This window comes from Sorex fumeus, unplaced genomic scaffold, assembly GCF_029834395.1.
Source record: "Sorex fumeus unplaced genomic scaffold, SorFum_2.1 ptg000171l, whole genome shotgun sequence".
NCBI lineage: Eukaryota > Metazoa > Chordata > Mammalia > Eulipotyphla > Soricidae > Sorex > Sorex fumeus.
Genome location: NW_026606228.1, coordinates 6,366,622 through 6,391,426, shown reverse-complemented (window position 1 = coordinate 6,391,426; position 24,805 = coordinate 6,366,622). Strand labels below are relative to the sequence as shown.

At 38.0% G+C, this 24,805-nt stretch overlaps 1 pseudogene; it reads left to right on the top strand.

Moving 5' to 3' along the window:
- The first annotated feature begins 540 nt into the window (after positions 1-540).
- LOC130017032 (casein kinase II subunit alpha-like) lies at positions 541-14,342 on the top strand (annotated as a pseudogene).
- The last annotated feature ends 10,463 nt before the right edge of the window (positions 14,343-24,805 follow it).

The window sequence follows — 24,805 nt, the reverse complement described above, 5'->3', positions numbered from 1 at the left end:
GATCCTCCTTCACTGCTGGTAAAAATGTAGACTGGTCTAGCCTCTTTGGAAGACAATATAAACATTCCTCAAAAACTAGGAATTAGCCTTCCATATGACTCAGCAATTCAGCTCCTGGGAATATACCCCAAGGGCCCAAAACACAATGCAGAAAAGATGTCTGCACTCCTATATTCAATACAGCACTAGTCACAATAGTAAAAATCTGGAAGCAACCCAAGTGCCCAAGAACAAATAGCTAGGACAAAGCTATGGCACATATACACAATGGAATACTACTCTGCCATAAGAAAAGATGAAGTCATGCAATTTGCTGATACATGAATGGATACGGAGAGTATCACGTTGAGTAAAATATGTCAGAGGGAGAGAGACAGACACAGAATGATCTCACTCACATATAAAGTATAAAGAGATGCAGTAGGGGAATAATGAATGCCCGAAGGCAATATAAAGCATGAGTGGAACTGGTCCTTAGTAGGAAACATGCTACTGGGAGGATGAGGAATGAAACAAATTAGGGTAGGGACTTCTAAGACAATGATAGAGAGAAGTGATCACTCTGGAAGAGAGCTGGCTGCTGAAAAATGGTAAAGTGATATGCATGATTCCCTATCAGTAACAATTTCATAAACCACAGTGCCTAAAACTGGAAAAAAGGAAAAGATAAAAATAAAAAAATTACTGACTAAAGAGGCATGCTGTGGGGTGGGAAGGAAACTGGGGATATTGGTGGAACAAAGAGGACACTTATGAAGGGTTTGTTGTTCGAACGTTGTAAACCTGCAACTTAACCATGAGCCACTTTGCATCTTTGTTGTAATTCACAGTGATTCAATTAAAAGAATTTTATAAAGAAAACGTTTCAACATTTGGAAGCTGAACGACTTTCTCTGAAGCAGCAATGGGTCAGAAGGGAAATCAATTTCAAAATAAAAGGATTCCACAAAATGAACAAGAATGAAAACATGAAATGTCTTATCCTATTGGGCAAAGCAAGAGCAGTACGAAGATGTCCTTAGCAATGCTGGCTTCCATCAGGAAACAATTGAAAATTTAAATCAATAACCTAACCTTACAGATTGGGAGAATAATAGCAATAGAATAGAAAATAATAGCAAATGAATCCTAACATAAAGAATAAAATAATAAATTAGACCAGAAATCATGATATAAGAATCAAGAAAATGATTCAAAGTGTAAATGAAAACGGCAGCTGCTTTTCAAGGTGCAGGGGTGCAGGTGTGACAGAAATAGATATGATAATAGCATGTGACAATAATTCCAGTGTTATAGGAACATACACATCCAGGTATCCTCTGCAACATATGCAGCACTCAAATTTTGCTTCACGAACACTCTTTTCTCTCTTCTGGCTCTCTTCTCAGTAACACACCATTGAAAGCTTTCTTTGGCAATCAGCTGGCTTTATGCTTTAGTATGTACCTTCTCTGTGTATCTCATCTTACCTTCTCTGTCTGATCAAAAACCAAACCTCCAAATTGAACATCCAGAGTGGAAAACAGCTGAGTGCCATTTTTTACTATTTCTGATCTACCTGGTACTAGAGAAGAATAAGTGACTTAAACTGGTGAAACTAAACTTAGAGGTAAACGTGATAGATGACACATTCATGAAGAACTGGTACAAGTCTACATATATTAGCATACAGACAGTAGCATAGGTAAAACTAACTACGTAGTAGAACTAGCAGTTGGAAAACTGGTCAGGCTTGTCACATGTAGAAGTAGACAATGGAGCACATTAGTATGGGTCAGGATGCCAGGAAAAGGCTCCAAAAAGTAGGTGATATCTGCTTTAAGACAGGCAAAAAGAGGACAAATAACAGTGAGAATTTATTATAACTGAAAGTTCAATGCCAACCCCTATTACAAATACTTTTTATTAACACAGAATTTACACTGTGTACCAAGATTTGTTCTTTTAATGTAGTACTATTTTCCTGATTAGGAAATGGAGACACGGAAAGAAATAATAATTTATAGCTGGTAGTAGTAGGGGATGGATCTGAACCCAATGAATGTATAACATGCTCATGTAATTTGAAAGTAGCACTGCAGTACTGTCCTCCCGTAATTGTTCATTGATTTGCTCAAGCAGGCCCAGTAATGTCTCCATTGTGAGACTTGTTGTTACTGTGTTTGGCATATTGAATATGTCACGGGTAGCTTGCCAGGTTTTGCCATGCAGGTGAGATACTTTCAGTAACTTGCCAAGGCTCTCCGAGAGGGGTGGAGGAATCGAACCCAGGTTGGCAGGGTTGGCTGGGAGCAAGGCAAACGCCCTACCCACTAGGATATCACTCCAGCCCAATTTGGAAGTACTTTTAGAAAATATTAGGTTAAAGATTAAGTTATGCCTTTTCTCAGATAATTTGCAGATGTGATTTGAAGTATAGGTGACATACAAAGAAATCTGTGACCATAACGTAGGTGGGCATAAATGATGTGGGAGACAGACCCATGTGTCACTGGACATCATATGACAGATAATGGAGTAACTCAGCCAATGCATGTTAGATGGCCATCCTTATTAACACATGAGCAAAGAAACAGTCACATTTATTTTCTTTTCTGGGAAAAGTACGCATGGATTACAAGGAGCGTGCAATCAAGCTAGATCTAGACATACCTTGTGAAATATATCCAAAGCTAGAAGTTTGCCTTATGCATTATTTGGACATGAAGGAATAGTCACTATATTTCTACGTATTTCAATAAATATCGCAATAGGAAGAAAGATGAGTAATGTGTCTGGGCTCTGGCGTCAATGGAGAGGTTTCACAGCAGAACTGGAGAGACTGGACAGTTGACATGTCAATCACTGTAGATCATCCAATGACGATGCTGGGAGGTGGGTCCTAGCCCATCATAAACCTCATGGAATTCTGGATTGTCCTGCGTAGGTTCCCTTGAGGGTTGATCTTAGTAAATGAGTGACCATGGCGAAGCCATTTGTTGACTCTTCAATCCTTAAGTTTTATTGTCTTTAATATCTATGTTCTGCCTATAAATTCCTTTAGTGGGAATCTGGTGGACCTGTGTCCACGTCTGATTGACTTGACTTCCAGATGGATAACAAAGGACGCTCAATCTCTCTGGGGCCAGCTGCTGCGCCTCCAGGTATGTTTTTTTTTTCTTAATGTGAATCTTGAAACTCCTTTTGGGTGTGTTCTCTCATTTTGAAGTGTATTAGTCTTGAATTGGAAAAGGCAGGAGCAATTGGCTGAATGTGGGAAGGGCCAGGATAGACTGTTGGGGTGAAGGATTGGGGGAGGTAGGACAAGATTCTGCCTTTCTTGTGCAATATTTTGGTTTATTGTCACCTGATAGATCACTGGGGGAATAGAGATGTTATTGGCTTCCACTCGAGCAATTTGATGATTAACGAGATGACAGTGATAGATCATTAAATCTTTGTTGTCAAGTTTGCCTCATCAGTGAATGATTTCTTAATTTCAATATTCGCCTATATGCATTCATGTAAAGTTATATATTGCAAGCTGTCAAAAAGTTACTGTTGGTGCTGGAGCAATAGCACAGCAGGTAGGACGTTTGCCTTGTGCAGTCCTACCCGGGTTCAATTCCCAGCATCCCGTATGGTCCCCTGAGTACCACCAGGGATAATTCCTGAGTGCAGAGCCAGGAGTAACCCCTGTGCATCGCCAGGTGTGACCCCCCAAAAGCAAAAATAAATAAATAAATAAACCCAACTTAAAAAAAAGTTACTGTAATTGTATTTATTATTTATCAGATAGAAATATTCTCACAAATACTGGAGTTGTTTGTTCTTTTTAAATCTGGGGTCAAATGTCTTGGTATAGTTTGGGTTGTTCCAAGGAGAACTCCTTCATTTGGCTGAGTTTTTGCTCTTTTACTATACCGAATAACAAATATTAAGCATCATTAGCAGTGTGTCTAATTCTAACTTTGACACAGGCTGGGATTATATTCAAAGAAGAATTTTGTGTTTGTTCTAATTGTACTAGGTGAAATATGGATCTGGTCTGTTGGTTAGGTTTTTGATCAAAGTTTTTATTCTCTTCACCACCAAAACAATTTGTTTTTTGTCTTTGGGCCTGTTATTTGAAGTTGTTTACTAATTTCAATTTGCTAATTCACCTAAACTATTCTGATATTCATAATTAGTTTATTTGAATACTATTAAGTGTTTGACATATAGTAGAGTTACTATAACTGAATTCTATTGAGTAACTGAGTTATAATGTTAACATGGTATTGAGAGGTTAACAGCACTCCTTATCACAATATACAGCCCTTGAATTTCAGTTTAAATTTTTAAATATTAAAATTTAGAATATAATATTGTATGTATATATTATTATATTTATATATTATTTATATTTATATATTATTAATATATTTACATATTATTTATCTATTATTTACATATTATTTATATATTTATATATTATTAATATATTATATATTTATATATTATTTATATTTATATATTATTTATATATTTATATATTGTTTATATTTTTATATATTAATAATAAAGATGTAAATATATTTATGTATTACATATGAATATATAAATATATAAAATGTATATATCATATATTTTATATTTACAGTGGATAGACATTTGCCTTGCATGTGGCTGACCCGGGTTTGATTTCTCTGTCCTTCTCGGAGAGCCCGGCAAGCTACCAAGAGTATTCTGCCTGCGCAGTAGAGCCTGGCGAGCTCCCTGTGGCATATTTGATATGTCAAACAACAGTAACAACAAGTCTCACAATGGAGATGTTACTGGTGCCTGCTCGAGCAAACTGATGAACAACAGAAGGACAGTGCTACAGTGCTACATATTATGTATAAATATATAAGTATTTATATATTTAAAATATATTTATATATTTATATTTATAAATGGGCTGGAGCGATAGCACAGAAGGTGCTTTGCACATGGTCGACCTGAGTTTGATTCGTCCACCCCTCTCGGAGAGCCCAGCAAGCTACCCATGACATATTCAATATGCCAAAAACATTAACAACAGGTCTCACAATTTGTTGTGAGATGTTACTGGTGCTCGCTTGAGCAAATCAATGAACAATGAGAGGACAGTGCTACAGTGCAGTGCTATATTTGTAAATATATAATATATTAAAAATATATTTATAAATATATAGTTACTTATAATAAAATATATTTATATATTAAATATATTTATATATTAAATATATTTATATATTATGGTATATATAAATTAATAATAAATATAAATCCATATATTATACAAATATATAAAAATATATTCATCTATTATATTTTATATATAAATATATGTATATAACTATATAAAATGTTTTTGTATTTTGCATATTATATATTATATATAATACATTTATATATTGTGTATAAATGTATTATATATAAAATATTTATATAGTTATATATTGATACACATTGATATATATTTTACATCTTATATTTTATATATTTATATATAAAAATATATTTACATATTCATATATATTTATATTTGTAAATATACAAATATGTAATATATACAAATGTATTCATAAATATATATAATAAAATATATAGTTTTATTATTCATATTAAATATATTTTGTATATTTATATATAAAATATATGAATTTATAGATCATATTATAGAAATATATTAATTAATATAAATATGTATGATATATAAATATTAGAATGTATAAAATGTATATTTATATTCATAGATATGCATATATGATGTGTATGAATATATATTTATATATATTTATAAAATAGCTCTGTAGCACTGTCCTCCCATTGTTCATCGATTTGCTTCAGCAGGCACCAGTCAAGTCTCCATTGTGAGACTTATTGTTACTTTTTTTGGCATATTGAAATTGAACCTGGGTCGGTTGCGTGCAAAGCAAATGCCCTACCCAATGTGCTATCTCTCCACATTTATATATATTTATATATGGGCTGGAGCAATAGCACAGTGGATAAGACTTTTGCCTTACATGCAGCGGATCCGGGTTCGATTCTTCCGCCCCTATCGGAGAGCTTGGCAAGCTACTGAGAGTATTTTGCTGCATGGCAAAGCCTGACAAGCTACCCGTGATGTATTTGATATGCCAAAAACAGTAACAAGTCTCATAATTTGTTGTGAAACGATATTGGTGCCCGCTTGAGCAAATTGATGAACAATGGGAAAACAGTGACAGTGTAGTGCTATATATTATATATATTATATTATATATAAATTTATAATAAATAGAAATTTATAATAAATATAAATGTATATATTATATACATATATAAACTATATTTATATATTTATGAATATATGGAATATTTCAATTTATTTAAAATATATTATTTTCATATATTTGATATAATATGTAAATAAAATATTTTAAAATGAATTTAAATATATGTCATTTATAAATATAATATTTAAAAGACATTTTATTTTCTATTAACCACTTTTGATTAGTATTGTCATGAATATAAGAGGATATCTCATTTCTTTTCTTATATTCATTCCCCAAATAATAATGACAGCAATAGAGTGAATACATATTGGTTGTCCATATGGTCTCCTCATACAAATTTCTGTTTATCCTTCCAATTTTTTGATGGGGTTACATGCTAGCTTCTTCTTTTTTGGCTGAACTGTCCGAGTGTTTTATAAAATTTGGATATTCTCCCTGGATCTGATGTGTGATGAGCAAATGGTTTGTCCCATTTAGGAGTGTGTCTTGTTGTTTTAGCTGAGTTTATTTTGCCATGGAAAGCCTGTTGAGTTTCATGAAGTCAGATATGTTTATCTTTGGTTTTGTTGTCTTTGCTACTGGAGTCAAATTGCTGAAGAAACAGCTGATTTCCATAACCTGTAGAGTTATGGCTATGCTTTTCTCACTGCTGTGGGTAGTTTCTGATCTAATCTCAGCAGCTTCACTGAACTTTCAGTGAACTTTTGTGAAATTGGTTGATATTGATCCAGTTTCATCTTTATGCTTGCGGATCTTCAGTTTTCTTAGAACCTGTCGTTGAAAAAGCTTTCCTTGTCCCATTTCAGCAGAAGGTCTGTCTCTGTGTTTCAGTTATCCTCCATTGGTCTGGTAAATTGTCATTATGCCAGTACCTCACGGTTTTCTCTATTATAGGTTTTTATGTTAAGATAAGTTTATATAAGATACCTCCCATCTTCTTTCTCCTTGGAACTCCTTTGACTGTTCTGGAATATTTCAAGCTTCCATTCAAATTTAAGTAACCTTTATTCTCTCCCCCATTTTTTTATTGATTCACCATGAGATACAGTAACAAAACTTTCATGCTTGAACTTTGATCATACAATCATCAAACACCCATCTCTTCACCAGTGCACATTTTCCACCACCAAAATCCTTACTATCCCCTCCCCCATTACACACCTTCCCCTGCCTGTGTGGCAGACAATTTGCACAGTACTCTCTCTCTTCTTTGGTTACCTTCAATATTTTGAGACCAGTCACACCACCACGATACCTGCTGAAAAGGCAATGCTAGACAATTTGTTTTGTATTGCTTGTTATGGCTAAAATATAATGTGCAGCCACACGCTCTAGGAATTCTAAAATTTTAATAATTGGGATCTGGAGAGATCACTGTAGCAAGTTGCTTGGGTCCGAGATTCGTGTGTATGTCTCTGGACCCTGGCCGTGTGGGAGCTTAAGTAGATGGTGGCCAGATGGGGCCGTCATCTCAGCGTCCCATTGGGGCAGGGGAAAGGAGAAGGGTGGACTCCTGCCCCTTTCTTTGATATGTGGCGTTTGCCATCACTTCCACCCCATACCTGAGTTGAGGAGATGGTGGCTGCCGGGATTCCTAGGGGGCAGGAGGAGGGACGGCACCTGTTCCCATCTGGAGTGGCCCAGAGAAAGTGGCCTATTGCAAATCTCAGAGCCATCTCTGCAGCAAGCTACTCTGGTCCAATGTTTGTGTGTGTGTCAGTAAGCTTTATTCTAATTCAATGATGATTAATATTGGAATTTTGATGAGAATTGCAAGGAATCTGTATAATGCTTTGGATAATATTGCTATTTCAACAGTATTAATTCTTCCAACCAAGGCACATGGAATTCTTTTCAATTATCTGACTTCACCTAGACTTCATTCAATAATGCCTCAGAATTTTCCATGTGTAAAACTTTCCCATTCATTGTGAAGTCAATTCCTAGGTATTGATGTTTTGGGACACAGTCATTGATAGAGTTGCCTTTTGATTTATTTCTCTGGTAGTTCTTTTTTATTTTTTTGCACAGACACAGACAACTGATTTTCATATACTGAGTTTAGAGCCTGCAAACTTTTCTTCTGAGGTTGTAGTGCTTCTAAGTGTTTTTCAATGTAGCCTTTAGTGTCCCTTCCTTAACACTTTGGTTTCCTCTATTCATACAATGACTATTGTGCATACACTCCTGCCAGGTTAATCCTTGCTTCTTATTCAGCCTTCACTAGTACTTTGTGACAGCCAGATTCATTATTCTGCACCTAGACTTCAGTGAATTTCCTGTAAAGGCAGTTCCTGTAGAGGAAACATTATCCATGTTTCTGGGATCTCAGGTGTGTTTTTTTTCACAAGAATATTTATCTCTTCACTGCAAGTTTTAAAGTAAGAACAAATATGATTGCTACAATAAGTAAAAGTTTCCAAAGTCATACTTTTAAAATTTGGTCTTGTTCCCTTCCACCCCCATTCCCCATCTTTTTAAAAACTAGTTTTTAATATTTTATTCAAGCATTGTGATTTACAAAGTTATTCATAGTTGAGTTTTAGACATACAATATTGCAGCATCAACCCCACCACCAGTGTCAACTTTGCTACACCACTGTTTCCAGTTTCCCTCCCATATTCTCCCCAACCCCTCCAACCTGTTCTGTTGACAGACACCTTTCTAAATTCAGTTGTTAAAGTTTGTGTCTCTTGATTTCAGTGTTGTTGACTCTCTGTGGTTTGGATACTTGGTTCTATCGTTATTAATGCCACCTTTGTACCTGAATTCCATCTCACTTTTAAAAATTGGGCACAGTGATGCAGAAGCCACAGATTAAAATATTGGATGTTCTCTTTCTTGGTTTGAGCTCTCATGCAAGCCTGTGCCATCCGCCTCCTGTTTCCAATGCATTTCCTACTTTTCTTTCTCCTCTTCCATTGTCCAGATGTTCTGCAATCACTCCAGAGTGTGCTTTCTTCCATGAAAAGTCCTGTTGATTTACATTCATGAGTCTTCAGATTAATTTGTTAGTTTGTTTGCACACAAAGTGCTCAGGAATTATTCCTGGCTCTGTTTGTTGGGATCACTTCTGGTGGGATTTGGGAAACCATATAGGTGCCGGGGATTGATCGAACCCAGGTCTGCCACATACAAGGTAAGTGTGCTACACACTTTACTATGTTTTGGCGTCTCAGTATTTATTTTCCTTTTTTATTGAATCACAGTGAGATACAATGTTACAGAGTTATTCATGATTGAGTATCAGTCATACAATTTTCTAACACTATTCCGTCACCCATGTACATTTCCCATCATCCATGTCCCCAGTTTCCCTCCCATACCCTTCCAGCCTGAGCCTATGACAGATATTTTTCTTCTCTCTGTCTCTGTCTCTTTTTTATCTCCCTTTTTCTTTTTAGGCACTGTGGTTTGCAATACTGTTACTGGAAGGTAATGATGTGTATCACTTTACTTCCTTTCAGCACTCAATTCTGGTCCAGAGTGATGTTTCCAACTACCATTGTCATAGTGGTCCCTTCTCTATCCTAACTGCACGCTCCACCCCATACCACTGCCCTGCCCTAGCAAGCTTCCTGTCTTGAACCAATACTCCCAGCCCCTGTTTCTAATGTCTTTGGGTATTAATCTCATATTATGTTATTTTTATATCCCACAAACGAGTGTGATCATTCCATGTTTGTCCTCCTCCTTCTATTGGGCACTTGGATTGTCCTCAGCATTCATTCTTTAAAATTTCTTTTTAATTGAATCATGGACTGGAGCAATAGCATAGCAGGTAGGGCGTTTGCCTTGCACGTGGCTAACCCAGGTTTGATTTCTCCTCCGCTCTCGGAGAGCCCAGCAAGCTTCCGAGAGTATCTCACCCGCACAGCAAAGCCTGGCAAGCTACCATGACGCATACCAAAAACAGTAACAACAAGTCTCACAATTTGTTGTGAGACATTATTGGTGCCTGCTCAAGCAAATCGATGAACAACGGGAGGACATTGCTACAGTGCTAATTGAATCATTGTAAATCACAAAATAATAATTGAATTTTAGGCATACAATGTTCCAATACCAATCCTTCAAGAGTGTTCACTTTCCTCGACCAATGTCCTAAGTTTTTATGGCAGGTACATTTTTCTTTCTCTTTTGCTTTTATCTACATTTGGGGCACTGTGGTTTACAATAAGATCACTGACGGGATATCATACATATCATACAACAGTTTATCTCATTACATTACTCAGTCCTCATCCAGAGTATCCACTGCCCTCTATATCATTGTCATACTGGTCCCTTCCCTGACCTGTACCCACTCCCCACCCCGTGCCAAGTTTCGTGCTAAGAACCAGTTCTACTGCTCTTTCTTTGAATTGCCTTTGGGTATTAGGAATTCCCCTAATATGTTTATATCTCACATATGAGTGAGATCATTCTGTGTTCATTCCTCTTCCTCTCACTCATTTTACTCAACATGATGCTCTGCAGATCCATCCACATATCAGCAAATTGCATGATTTCATCTTTTCTTATGACAGTAGTATTCTGTGCATATAGCTTTTCTATATGCACAGTAGCTTTTCCATTGTTATCTGTTCTTGGGCACTTGGGTTTTTTCCAGATTTTGTCTATTTTGACTAGTGCTGCTATGAACATTGGAGTGCAGATTTTTTTTCTGCATTGTGTTTTTGGGTACTGTGGGTACATTCTGACGAGTAGAATTGCTCGGTCATATAGAAAGTTAATTCCTAGTATTTTAAGGAATGCTCATATTGCTTTCCAAAAAGGCTGGAACCGTCTACATTTCCACCAACAGTGAATGAGGGTCCCTTTTTCCTCTCATCCACACCAACACTGGTTGTTATTTTAATTTTTGATGAGTGCCAGTCTCTCTGGTATAAGGTGATATCTCATTGTTGTTTTGATTTGCCTTTCCCCAATGATTAGTGATACAGAATATTTTTATATACTTTTTGACCTTTCAATGTTTCCTTTGAGGAAGTTTCTGTTCATCTCTTATAACCATTTTTGGATAAGGTTAGAAGTTTTTTTGGGGGGGTGTCACACCGGCAATGCTCAGGGGTTACTCTTGGCTCTGCACTCAAGAATTATTCCTGGCGGTACTCAGGGGACCATATGGGATGCTGGGAATCGAACCTGGGTTGGCCATGTGCAAGACAAATGCCCTACCCAATGTGCTATTACCCCAGCTCCAAAAGTTTTTTTCTTATAAAGTTCTATCAATGCTTTATATTTCTTAAATATTAACCCTTTATTGTATGAGTGGCAGGTGAATAATTTCTCCCAATCTGTGGATTATCTTTGTACTCTGATAATTATTTCCTTTGAGGTGCAGAAGCATCTTAATTTAATGTAGTCTTATTTGTTTATCTTCGCTTTCACTTGCTTGATCAGTAGTATTTCATCCTTAAAGATGCCTCTAGCTTCAGTGACACGGAAAGTTCTGCCATTGTTGTCCTCCATGTACCTTATAGATTCAGATCTGATCTCAATATCTTTAATGCATTTTGATTTGACTTTTGTGCATGACATTATAAAGGGGTCTATGTTCAATATTTTGTATGTGTTTGACCAGTTTTCCCATCACCACTTGTTGAAGAGGTTTTTCCGTGCCCTACTTCATATATATATATAGCTCCTCTATTGAAGATTAGCTTATCAAATACCTGAGGGTTTGCTTCTGAATTTTCAAATCTATTCCATTGACTTGAGCATGTGTCCTTATTCCAATCCTGGATTGTTTTAATTACTATTGCTTTCTAGAAAAGTTTGAAGCTGTGGAAACTGATGCTTCCCATCTTCTTTTTCATGAGGATTGATTTGGCTCTTTGGTTGGTGGTTGTAATTGTCATGAATTTTAAGTGTTTGATTTATTTCTTTCAAAAATGTCATGGGTATCCTCATAGGAACTGTTTGACTCTGTGTAATGCTTTGGGCAGTATTGCCATTATTATGATGATAATCTTCCCCAATCTTGACTGCTCATCATTCTTTAACAATATTTCAGTTGACTCCTCTCTTCAAAGTGCACATCAGCCCACCTGAAATATAAACTCAAACTTCATACCTTAATAACAGATTAGCTTGAGATACTGGACCAAGAACTCAGGAGGGTTTTGCATTTTTTCTCAGGGAGCCTCACATTTTTCCTACAGGAGAGCCAGCATTGCTCAAGGAAAAGTGTTTCTAGAGTTGCCTCTTCCTCAGCCACTTTCATGTTTTGTTTCTGAAGAAAGGTCAGAGCTTCTGCCTCTGCTGCAGTTACAATTACAGATTGGTGCCTCACTTAGCAGTATTTAGGAATCATGAGATGCTCTTCCTGGGTTAAAACACCACATCATTCACATGCCATGCACTCACAGAGACAGAGTGGATGTGTACTCTTCAAGTTAGAGAATGATTTCTGTTATATTGTGCTTCTTGTGGGGAATAAGAAGTTTGGAGAAAGGTGGTAAAGTGTTATGCAGGAAATCCTTTCAGTAACAGTACCGTAAATACAGGGCAAAAAAATTACCCAAGGGCTGGAGCGATAGCACAGTGGGTAGGGCATTTGCCTTGCATGCGGCAGATTCGGGTTCGATTCCCAGTATCCCACATGGTCTCCTGAGCACCACCAGGAGTAATTCCTGAGTGCAGAGCCAGGATTAATCCCTGTGCATCACCGGGTCTGATCTAAAAAACAAAACAAAACAAAACAAAACTTACCCAAAAAAAGCACCTCTTATAGAGGCAGACTGTTGGTGGTGGCGGGGTGGGGACAGGCAAATGGTCAGGGGCTGGGGGGATAGGTGGAGGAAAGTGGACACTGCTGAAGTTATTGGTGTTAAAACATCACATGCTTGAAGCCCAACCCTGAACAACTTTGTAATTTTAAAGTTACTAAAATAAAAAAAAATTTAAGAAGTTTGAGGTAAGGAGATCTGAAGCAAGGTCTAACCCTTGCTGCCTCTCAATAAGGTGACAGCCAGAGCTACAAATACCAACTTTAATTTTGTCTGACAGCCACTGCAACATGTTGGGACCTGCACCAAGAAAGCCAGAGTTCACACAGATGTTAATTTACTCAGACCCAGAGAATTTTTTGATCGTGTGCCTCATGTTGTGGGATGGAGAAATCATGATTACTATCAGATGGTTGAAAAATTAGGGTGGGAAAAATTTGGTGATGGGAAGAATTTGGTGATGTTTGAAGTCATTAACATTACTGATATTTTTAAATAATGTGGTTAAAATTCTTAAACCAGTGAAAAACAGGTCAAGCATGGAATCAAGATCTTGGTGAATTTGCCAGGCAGTCCCATCATCATCCCTTTGATATACATTGTAAAAAATAATGGGTCGTGAACAAGTGCCTTGTTTTTTCCACATGTAAACTACACAGTCTTTACACAATTGTATGAAACATTAACAGGCTATGATATTTGATTTTATACTATGAAAATTTGAAGGCCTTGGCTTTCAGTCAATGTATAAGCATTATGCTCAGAGATGTGAACCCCCAAGATGCGCTAATTGATCACCATCAGAGAAAGCTATGGCTCATAGGCTGGGGTTTAGCTGAATTTTACCATCCTGGACAAAAATGTAATGATCTGAAGAATATCAGGTGTCTGATTGATTATAGCTTAAATATTTGGGGCTTTGGATGTATGTTGGCTAGTCTGATCTTTCACAAAGAGTTGTTTTTCCAAGGACACGATAATAATGATCAGTTGGTGAGGACAGCCAAAGTTCTGGGCAGAGCAAAATTTTATAACTGCATTGACAACTGAAACATTGAACTAGATTATCTTGGGCGTACACTCCTATAAGCAACAGGAGCACTATGTTGATAGTGTAAACCAGCACCTTGTGAGACCAGAGGCTTTATTTTCTATATAAGCTCCTACTGTCTGACATGACTCACCGCCAGAGAGGCCAGAGGGCATCCCTAATGCTATACTATCTTGAAGAAACAGGCTCAAATAAGTTCATCTTGTAAACTAGGAGGCAGTATACTTATCGGTACAACTTATATGATGGTAGGGATTTATTTCAGTGACAAATTCTTTACCTCTTGAACTTCTGTAGGACCCTCAGTCCCATTGGTTGTTATTTCTACACCCCTTGACAAGCCTGAACCAGCTGTAGCTGGTGCGACAAATTGCCCCTTCTGTATCCTTATGCCCAGGGAAGCAACATTATTAAGGGAAGTTTTTGGATTTATAGTAGTCCAGTCAATTAAAAAATGTTACAGGCTAATTTTCCATTTTGTTCTCCACAATACCTTTAAAAATGAGCTTTCCATAACTCGTGTGTATTCCATGAAGTAATTACATGTGGAATATTTCATAAACACATGCTTGTCGTTGGGTATCATTGGACAGGCATTAGAAGAATCCAACCCTATGTCCACAGTCAAGCCATGCAGATGACTAACATTAGTAACCTACTAGCAAAGATTAAGTCACATTTATTTTATTGCTGGGAAAAAAAGCATATTTAATTCAGCGAAAAGAGTTTGCAGTGGAGCTGAATCTCAATATATGCACCGAGTAAGTATATTCGGTAAGTAAATATTCTTACTAGAAGAATATGTTCTGCCACATTTGGACTTGAAGGAACAGTACGTGTATTTCTATATCACTGTATCACTGTATCACTGTCATTCTGTTGTTCATCGATTTACTCGAGCAGGTGCCAGTAACGTCTCCATTCGTCCCAGCCCTGAGATGTTAGCAGCCTCTCCTTACTCCTCTTTCCCAACGCTGCAGAAAATTGGAGGATCTTTCAGGCTCAGGGGAATGAGAACCATTATTGTTACTGCTTTTGGCATATCGAATATGCCACAGGTACCTTGCCAGACTCTGTCTTGCAGGATACTCTCGGTAGCTTGCCAGGCTCTCTAAGAGGCATATGTGTGTGTGTGTGTGTATCCCTCTATTATTTGTTTCCTACTGTCTGAATCCCATGAAATATGATGTGGTATGGGGTTGAAGTGATAGCACAGTGGGTAGGGCATTTGCCTTGCACGCGGCTGACCCAGGTTCGATTGCCAGCATTCCATATGGTCTCCTGAGCACCGCCAGGGGTAATTCCTGAGTGCAGAGCCAGGAGTAAACCCTGTGCATTGCCAGGTGTGACCCAAAAAGCCAAAAAAAATATGGTGTCATAATTATGGAAAATAGGCAGGGAGTGTCTTATGATGTCACACAGCTGACAGATCATAAATAAATTTCTATATATTTCTATAAATGTATTATTACAATGTGAGCATAGATAAGAAAAGTAGAAGGGCCCTGGGATCAGCCTAGAGATTTCACTGTAGAATTGGAGAGAATGGGCAGTGAGCTTATCAATCACTGTAAGCCATCCATTGAACAGGATGAGAGGTGGACTCTATCACCTCAGAGGCCTCTTAAAATTCTGGATTGTCCAGTGGGGGTTGCTCTTAGAGATGTGGGAACATTCAGGCACCTTGTTGACTCTCTATTACATAAGTTTTACTGCCATTATTACATTATTACTTATGAACTGTTTGTAGAGTTTTATGAAAAACAGGTGACTGTGATATTTGTATCCAAGGATGCAAGGATATCTTGTATATCCAGGATAGCTGACACAGGAGCCTTAGCTGCAGCTAGGCTGCCTCTTGGGCCTTGTGGACACGCTGCTGCATCTTCAGGAATATTTTTATTGCTTGATGTGAGTCTTGAACACCATTTTTGGTATGTTCACATTTTCAGGTGTTTGGGTCTTTTTTTATGACATCTTATTATCTCATTCCTACTTTGGACAAACTTGCAGGCTATCGAATGTAGCCTGCCCACAGGGCAGAGTCTGGCAAACTCCCCGTGGCGTACCAAATATGCCAAATACCAGTAACAATGATGGGTCTCATTCTCCTAAAGAGCCGTGAATATAATCTCAGGGCTAGGATGAAAGAGACGTTACTGGGGCCTGCTCGAGGCAATCGACGATTAACAGGATGATGAAATGAAAAAATGAAAATGGGTCTTGAAAATGGGCACGGCAGGATCAATTGGTTGGTGTGGGAAGGTGCAAGAATGCACTGTGTCTTTGGGGAATCCTGAAGTGATTTTGCCTTTTTTGTTGGTATTATCTCCGGGCAGTTCTCTAAATTTTGACTTTCAGGGTTGTTTTATCAGTGAAAGGTTTCTTAATTTTACATATTCATCCACATACATTCATGTAAAGTTGCATATCTCAGCCTGTGGCAATATCATTTCGCTAGTTTGCTTTTCATTTCAGTCAGCACTGAACACTTTTGAAAAGACACTCAATTTAATTTTCTTGATTATTTCTTATTGGACACAAGTCTTTCCATAAATGTTAGAGTTGCTTTTTCTTTGTAAATCTTGGGATTCAATGTTCTGACATAATCTGTGTTAATCAAAGCAGTTCTCCTCCTACATTTGGCTGAATCTAGCTCTTTTATCCTATTAAATACCATAAAGACACACATTGTGACTTTATTGCCTAGAAGAATTCTGTGTTCTTTCTAATTCACCCGATTGAAATATAAATATAGCTTGTTGGTTAGGTGTATTTTTGTAAAAGTTTTTATGTTCTTTTTTTTAAAAAAAACTGTTTTTTTTTGTTTGTTTTTGTTTTTAAGTCACACCCAATGATGCTCAGGGATTAATGCTAGCTCTGCACTCAGGACTCACTCCTGGTGAGTTCAGGAGACCATAAAGGATGCCAGGGATATAACCCAGGTTGATTGCATGCAAGGCAAATGCCCTACCTGCTGTCTTAATGCACCGACCTCTTATGTTCTTTTTACAGTTTTCTCTATGTATTTGGTCCTCTTCTTTTGAAGTTAATTAATGAACTCATTCTGTTTACCAAACTAAACTTTGCTGGTATTTATCATCATTGTCACTGTCCTTCCGTTGTTCATCAATTTGCTTGAGCGGGCCCAGTAACGTCTCCATTGTGACAATTGTTACTGTGTTTGGCATATCGAATACGTCACAGGTAGCTTGCCAGGCTTTGCCGTGCAGGCGAGATACTCTTGGTAGCTTGCTGGACTCTCTGAGAGGGGCAGAGGAATCGAACTCGGGTTGACCATGTTGGTTGCTTGTGAGGCAAATGCCCTACCCACTGTGCTATCGCTCCAGCCCATGGTATTTATCATCACACTCAATATCACTAAGTCTTCGTTCGTTCCCCATTTTTTTTTTATTCTCTGTAATCATAAACGTTAGCAGTATTGAGATATAAACAACACAGCTTTTCCCAATAAGCTGCCCTTGTTTTTGGTATATTTTCAGTTAACCAATTTAAATCTTATAATTTATTATTTGATTTTCAGTACCATATCTCATTTCCATGGCGGAGTCCAAGACCCTCCACTAATGTCATGACTTTAGTCCAAGTCACAATCCTTCAACTCCCCTATTTCCCAGGCACCCCACGGCCCCTTCCCTACCATTGTCATTTTCAATTATGATTTCTGAGGCAAAGGGTTTGTTTTCATTTGTTGCTATTTACTTGTTTCTCTGTACCACTAATGAGAGAGATCACTCTGCTTTTTCTTCTCCCTCAGACTCATGCCCCTCAACATAATACCCTCCAATTCCTTCCCACTTGCAGCCAGCTACAAACTTTTCTAATGCCTGCATACCATTCCATTGTGCATATATGCCACAATTTCTTTAACCATTCATCTGAAATTGAATATCTGGGTTGTTCCTTTATGTTTTCTTTTGTACTCAGAGATGAAATGAACATGGTGTATAAGAATCTTTGCTTGCAAGTTTTTGTGACTATGGAGGGGAGGATGCCAAGGAATAGAAATGCTCATCTTATGGAAGTAAATTCTTTCAGTTATGAAAAACCATCTTCCTCTTCATCATAGAGGCAGAACCAAAAGCATTTCAAGAAAGAGTGAATGAGAAGTTTTCTTTTTTCTTTGCATCCCCGTAACACCATTTCCCCCCCCCCCATTTCTTTGGTATATGCTATTCTCACTGGTGTGAGACAATATTTCATCACTTTTTAAGTTTGAATTTCAATAATAATGAGTGACAGAGAACTCCTTTTCATATGCCTACTGGCCATAATTATGGTCACCTTAAGGAAATGCCTGTTCATTGCCTCTTTCATTTTGTGGCGGAGCTAAGCATTTTTTTTTCTTGCTGAGCTCTATGTTTTTTGTTGTGGGGAGGGTTAGAGGGGGATACTATGCAGTGTTCAGTACTTAGTACTAGCTCTGCATTCAGGGAATCACTCCTGGAGGTGCTCAGGGGACTATATGGGGTGCCGAGGATTGAACCCTATTTGGTTGTATGCCATGTAAGCTTCCTGCTCATGGTACTATCTCTCTGGCCACCCTGTTTAAAGAGCTTGGAGAAAAGCCCTTTATCTGATGCACTGTGGAAATGGTTTCTCATGTTCAGGAGAGTATCTTGTTATTTTAGCCTGAATTTCTTTTGCTATGTAAAGCTGTTAATTTTACTGTAGTCCTGCATGGTTTTTGTTGTTGCTATAATTGTTTGTTGTTGTTGTTATTGTTGTTATTGCCTTTGCCACTGGTGCTAAATCACTGAACCTTTGATGTCTATAAACTGCTTAGTGATGTTTAAGTTTTCCTCTGTTTCTATTGATAGATTATGGTCTAATCTTAATGCCTTTCATAAACTTTTTGTGAACTTTTTAAAAAGGTTGGGAATACGGACAAGATTCATCTTTTGGGTTGTGGCTGTTAGTGTTCAAACACCAGTTGCTGAAGAGGCTTTCTTTGCCCCACTTCATGTTCCACAAACTCTTGAAATAGAGAAGCTCTCTATACAGCTGAGGGTCCATCTTTATTCCCTCAGTTTTCTTCCCATTGATCTGAGAGCCTATCTTTAATTCAGTACCCCATTGACTACTTTACTATGGCCTTATAGTATGAATGTAAATAAAGGAATGAGACACCTCCAAACTTCTTTTTATTTGCACTCCTTTGGCTGTTCAGGAAAACTTAGATTTCCATATAAAATTTAAACTTGTTCTATTTTTTTTGAGAAATTTCATTGATCTTTTGATGGAACTTGCATGGAATCTGTATAATGTTTCTGTGACAATGGTCGCATCAGTGGTATTAATTTCCAAACCCATGCACATGGCATAACTCTCCATTACCTGGTTTGCTCTTCAATTTCATTCAATAGTGTCTTATACTTTTATGTCTTTCCCATATCATATTAAGTTTATTCTAAGTTGCTTGATGTTTTCCACCACAATGTATAATGGAGTTGCCCTATGACTTTCTTCTCTTCTACTTCATTTGTTGCACAGAGAAATGCCTCCAATTTTAGTGTAATAAATTTAGAGCCCAGAGTTTATTCCATGGATGGAATGTTGCTGTACTTTTAATTGGAGTCTTGAGTGTCCATTGCACTTTGGCTTGCCTACCTTCACATAGTGGCCACCTAATTTACATAGCTGACATTCTCCTGTGTTTTTCATTCAAATTTCACTAGCATTTTGGGAAAGCCAACATTCTTTAATATGCAGCTAGCGTGTGACAAGTTTTCTATAAGGAAGGGAACTTCTTGTTTCTGGGAACGCAGTATTTATCTTTGGGCACACTGATGATGAAACAACAAATTTGAGATCCAATTGGAAATTCTCATTCTTGCCTTGAACTGTCATGGGAATCTATAATATCTATACTAGTGTTCTTTGATTTTGGTTTCCTTTCATTTCACCACCTCTCCCCCCCCCCCATCTTCTAGAATTTAATATCTTCTTCAATCACCCAGCATGTGTATTCTTCCCTTATAAAGCCTGTTGATTCAGACTCATGCCTTTGTGCTCTTCTTCAGCTCTTAAATTTGCAACCGCTTCCTCTATCTCTGTTGAGCACAATAAATCCTCCTGAAATTCATACTTGAGATTTGTCTATACCTTCCTAGTAAATGGTCTGAGCTCCTGGATTAAGATTTCAAGGGTTCTTTGCCAATTACTTCTCAGAGCACCTCATGCTGTGCCTTCTGGAAAAGCCAGAAAGAGAACTGGGAGTTTAACCATTGGTCAAGAAGTGTTTCTAGAAATTTTTCAAAGTAAGTTACTGTTCTAGTATCTTTCTATGAACTTCCTGTATCCCTATATTGCTTCTGCTATTATTCATCTTGATGATTTGGGAGAATAATATGCTAGTACACTGGAAATTTTGAACTCATTGCTTAATTTGGGAGATGACACATTCAGGATTATGTGCTACAACATCCATATTCTAATTAATACATACACTTCAGTATAGGTAAAAGTTTCCTCATGGATTTAGCATTTTGCAAACTGGTCAAGATTTTTTCCATGTGTCTTATGTGTCATGAGTGGTAAGTATAAAAGGACCTAAAGGGAACAGATTAGTGCAGGACTGGATGACAGGAAAAAGCTCCAATAATTAGGTGACATCTGACATGATACATGCAAGAAGATGACAAAAATAACAGAAACAGAACATTGCAAGGGATCGTTTCATCTGTTCTGACCACAAGTCTAATCCTTTTATGAATTTCTAGAGTGGCAGGGTGGCCTACGATTTTGATTTAGATGTAAACTCATTTTACAGAGAGGAAAACAGACATAGAAAGGAGCAGTAATTTATAGTCAGTGTTAGTAAGGACTGGGATATGAATCCATTAAACATATCCTAAGCTCATGTAAATTGTTTGTTTTTGTTGACTGGGGTGGGCATACCCATGCTCAGGACTTACTCCTGGTCACTCAGCAGACCATATGTGGTGCCAGGGATCAAAACCAAGTTGGTCGTAAAGCAAGCACCTTAACCTGCTGTACTCTCTCTGGTCCTGTGATTTGAAAGTATTTTTAGAGAATATTAGGACAGTGGTGAGTAATGCTTTTCCCCAGATTATCTGTGGACACAATTGGAAGTATAAGTGGTACAAAAGAGAACTGTGCCTATGATGCATGGCAGACATGATGTGGAAGACAGGACCATGTGTCACTGGTCATCATGTATCACATATTAGAGAATCCCACCCTGAGTTCTCAAGGCAAGACCAGTCGGATGGTCATTGTTATTAGCCCTCTAGTATAGAAACAGTCACATTTTATCTTTTGTGGAAGTAGAACACAAGGAATGCAAGGAAGAAGCAATCAAATTAAATCTGAATATACTAAGAGAAAGTTATTAAAATTAAGATTATATTATGTCTTTATTTCCTTTTCTTTTCTTTTTTGGGTGGTGTGATGTGCAGGGTTACTCCTGGCTCTGCACTCAGGAACCACTCCTGGCAGAGCTCAGGGGTCCATATGGGATGCTGGGGATGGAACATGGGCCAGTTGCATAAGAGACAAACATCCTACCAGCTATACTCCAGCCCTTATATTATCTCATCTTTGGACATCAAGGGGAAGTCTTTATATTTCTATCTATTTCTATAAATGTATTATATCATCTTGAGGAAAGATTTGCAATGTATCTGTGGCCAACATCCTCCAAAGGCCACTGGTCAGGTTTGGGCCCACAGTGACGACACATAGGGCCTCATGGGATGTGGTTAGAGCTGGCCCTTTCCTCCCTGCCCCAATGAGACCCCGGGTTGCCACCCAAGAATGGCCTCTCTGACTCCTGATCAAGCTGCTTTATGGCCATGATCCAAGAGACTCAGAAACAAATCTCGAAACCCAGCAGCTTTGGGCAGAAATGCGTCTGGTCCTTACAGTAGGTTACTGGTGCCGGGCCACCCCAGATGGGAATAGGCTTCGTGCCTTGGCTTGTTCTCCCTGGTGGCTTGTTGGCCACCATCCTCCAGAGGCCATTGGACAGTCAGGTTTGGGCCTGTAGTGATAAGATACACAGGGTCTCACGGGATGGAGGTAGAACCGGCCCTTCCCTCCCTGCCCCAATGAGACCCCGGGTCGTTGCCCATGAATGACCTCTCTGGCTCCTGATCAAGCTGCTTAATGGCCATGATCCAAGAGACTCAGGAACAAATCTCAGAACCCAGCAGGTAATGGCAGAAATCTCTCCAGATTTAATTGTTAAAATTTTGGAATTCCAAAATCGCATGGCCACTACTGCAGCCACTCAACATCATATGTTATTCATAACAATCTATAAAAAACAAATTGTCTAAGGTTGCCTTTTTGGCAGATCTGATTGTTGGGGTAAAATCCCAATTAATAATGATGGGTCTGGTGTCGAAATATTGAATGTAATCAAAGTAGAGAGAGTAATGTGGAAATCATCTGCCCCACAGGTAGGGGGAGGGTGGGGATGGGTGGTGGAAAATGAGCACTGGTGAAGGGATAGGTGTTTCATCATTGTATGACCGAGACTTAACAGCTCTCATGGTGAATCAATAAATAAATTTATAAAAAAGAAAAAAAAGTAAGGTGGAGTTCATGCCAAATTCAATCAGCCTAATCAATGGCTGAATAATTAGCAATACTGCTACATTAAAAAATATAAGATGGGTACTAGATCATTGTATAATTGAAACCCAAGCACAAAAATTTATAAGTCTACAACTGTACCTCATGGTGTTTCACTAATAAAAATTTTTTAATAAGTTTTGGCATAGTCTGGTAAATAAAACACTAATTGTTCATTTTGGTGGATACTTGCTCTTTTAACATGTGGAATGCCATTATTAGTGAGTTTGAGATTTTATTTCCAGAAGAATTCCGTGCTTTCCCTAATTTCACTCATTGAAACACGGATCTGGTCTGTTGGATATAGATTTTTGATCAAAGTCTGCATTGTCTTCACTAGCAAAGACAATTTGCTCTGTATATTTGGGTCTGTTACTTGAAGTGAATTGCTAACCTCAATTTACCAACTCACCTAAACTATCTGGTATTTATCTTTTTTTTTAATTGATTCACCATGAGGTACAGTAACAAAACTTTCATTCTGAGCTTTGATCATACAATCATCAAACACCCATCCCTTCACCAGTGCACGTTTTCCACTACCAAAATCCCCAGTATTCCCCCACCCACCCACCCATTTCACACCTCCCCCTGCCTGTGTGGCAGACAATTTGCACAATACTCTCTTTCTCTACTTTAGTTACCTTTGATATTTTGAGACCAGTCCTAACCACCACACATACCTGCCGAAAATGCAATGCTAGACAATGTGTTTTGTATTGCTTGTTATGAATACAATATAATGTCCCGTGGCCGTGAGAGTGGCCACACGCTCTAGGAATTCAAAAATTTTAATAATTAGGGTATGAAGAGATAGCTGTAGCAAGTTGTTTGCGTCTGAGATTCGTATGTGTGTCTCTGGATCATGATCGTGTGGGAGCTTAAGTGGACTGTGACTGGATGTGGAATCATCTCGAAGTCCCATTGCGGGGGGGGGGGAGAAGGTCCCACTCCTCTTCTGTCCCATGAGGCTTGACGTTTGCCACCACCACCACTCGTACCTGGAGCTTGTTGCTGACTTCTAGAAAAGAGTGGCTTCCAGGGCTCCTAGAGAGCACCTGCCCCCATCTGGAGCAGTCCAGCAGAAATGGCCTATTGCAAAGACCAGGACCATCTCTGCAGCAAGTTGCTTGGGTCCGAGATTTGTTTGTGTGTCTGGTATTTATCTTAAATCTGTTTGAATATCATCAAGTGCTTGACTCTTATTTCATGGAATTAACTGAGTTCTAGTGAATAAATGAGTTATAAATTGATCAGTGTTGAGAGGTTTAACAGCACTCCTCATCCCAGGATATAGCTCTTGAATTTTGACTTAGTTTTATGTACATTTTTATAAGTGTATATAAAACATATATTTTCTATATTTAATATATAATATCAGCAAAGCCTGGCAAGTTCCCTGTGGCATATTCGATATGCCAAAAACAGTAACAAGTTTCACAATGGAGATGTTACTGGTGGCCGCTTGAGAAAATCGATGAACAATGGGAGGACAGTGCTACAGTGCTACAGGACAGAGCTAATATATAATATATAAGTTATAAAATTTATAATATATAAAGCATACTTAAAATTATTTTATAATTTTAATATGTAACTATATTATGCTTGAATGTATTATATATAATATAGACATTTAATTCTATAAAATATAAATAATATATATTTTATTTACATAAATATACATAAATTTATATACTTAAATATATTACAACATACAAAATGTTGATATATTTATTATATATTTTATCACGATCACGATCACGATCATCCTGTTGTTCGTCGATTGCCTCGAGCAGGCACCAGTAACGTCTCCTTCGTTCTAGCCCTGAGATTTTAAAAAGTGCCATATTCAAGGCTCTTTCAGGGTTAGGAGAATGAGACCCATCATTGTTACTGGTATTTGGCATATTGGGTACGCCACAGGGAGTTTGTCAGACTCTGCCGTGTGGGCAGGTTACATTCGGTAGCCTGCCAGGTTGTCCAAAATAAGAATGAGATAATAAGATGTTGCATTTGCAGCCGCGCGCTTCCAGGAGCTGGGTTTTATAGTCTCTGGGTCTTGACCGTTGATGGGATTACCTGGCACCGAGGGTAATTGGTGGGTGTGACCCCTGTCTACTGGAAG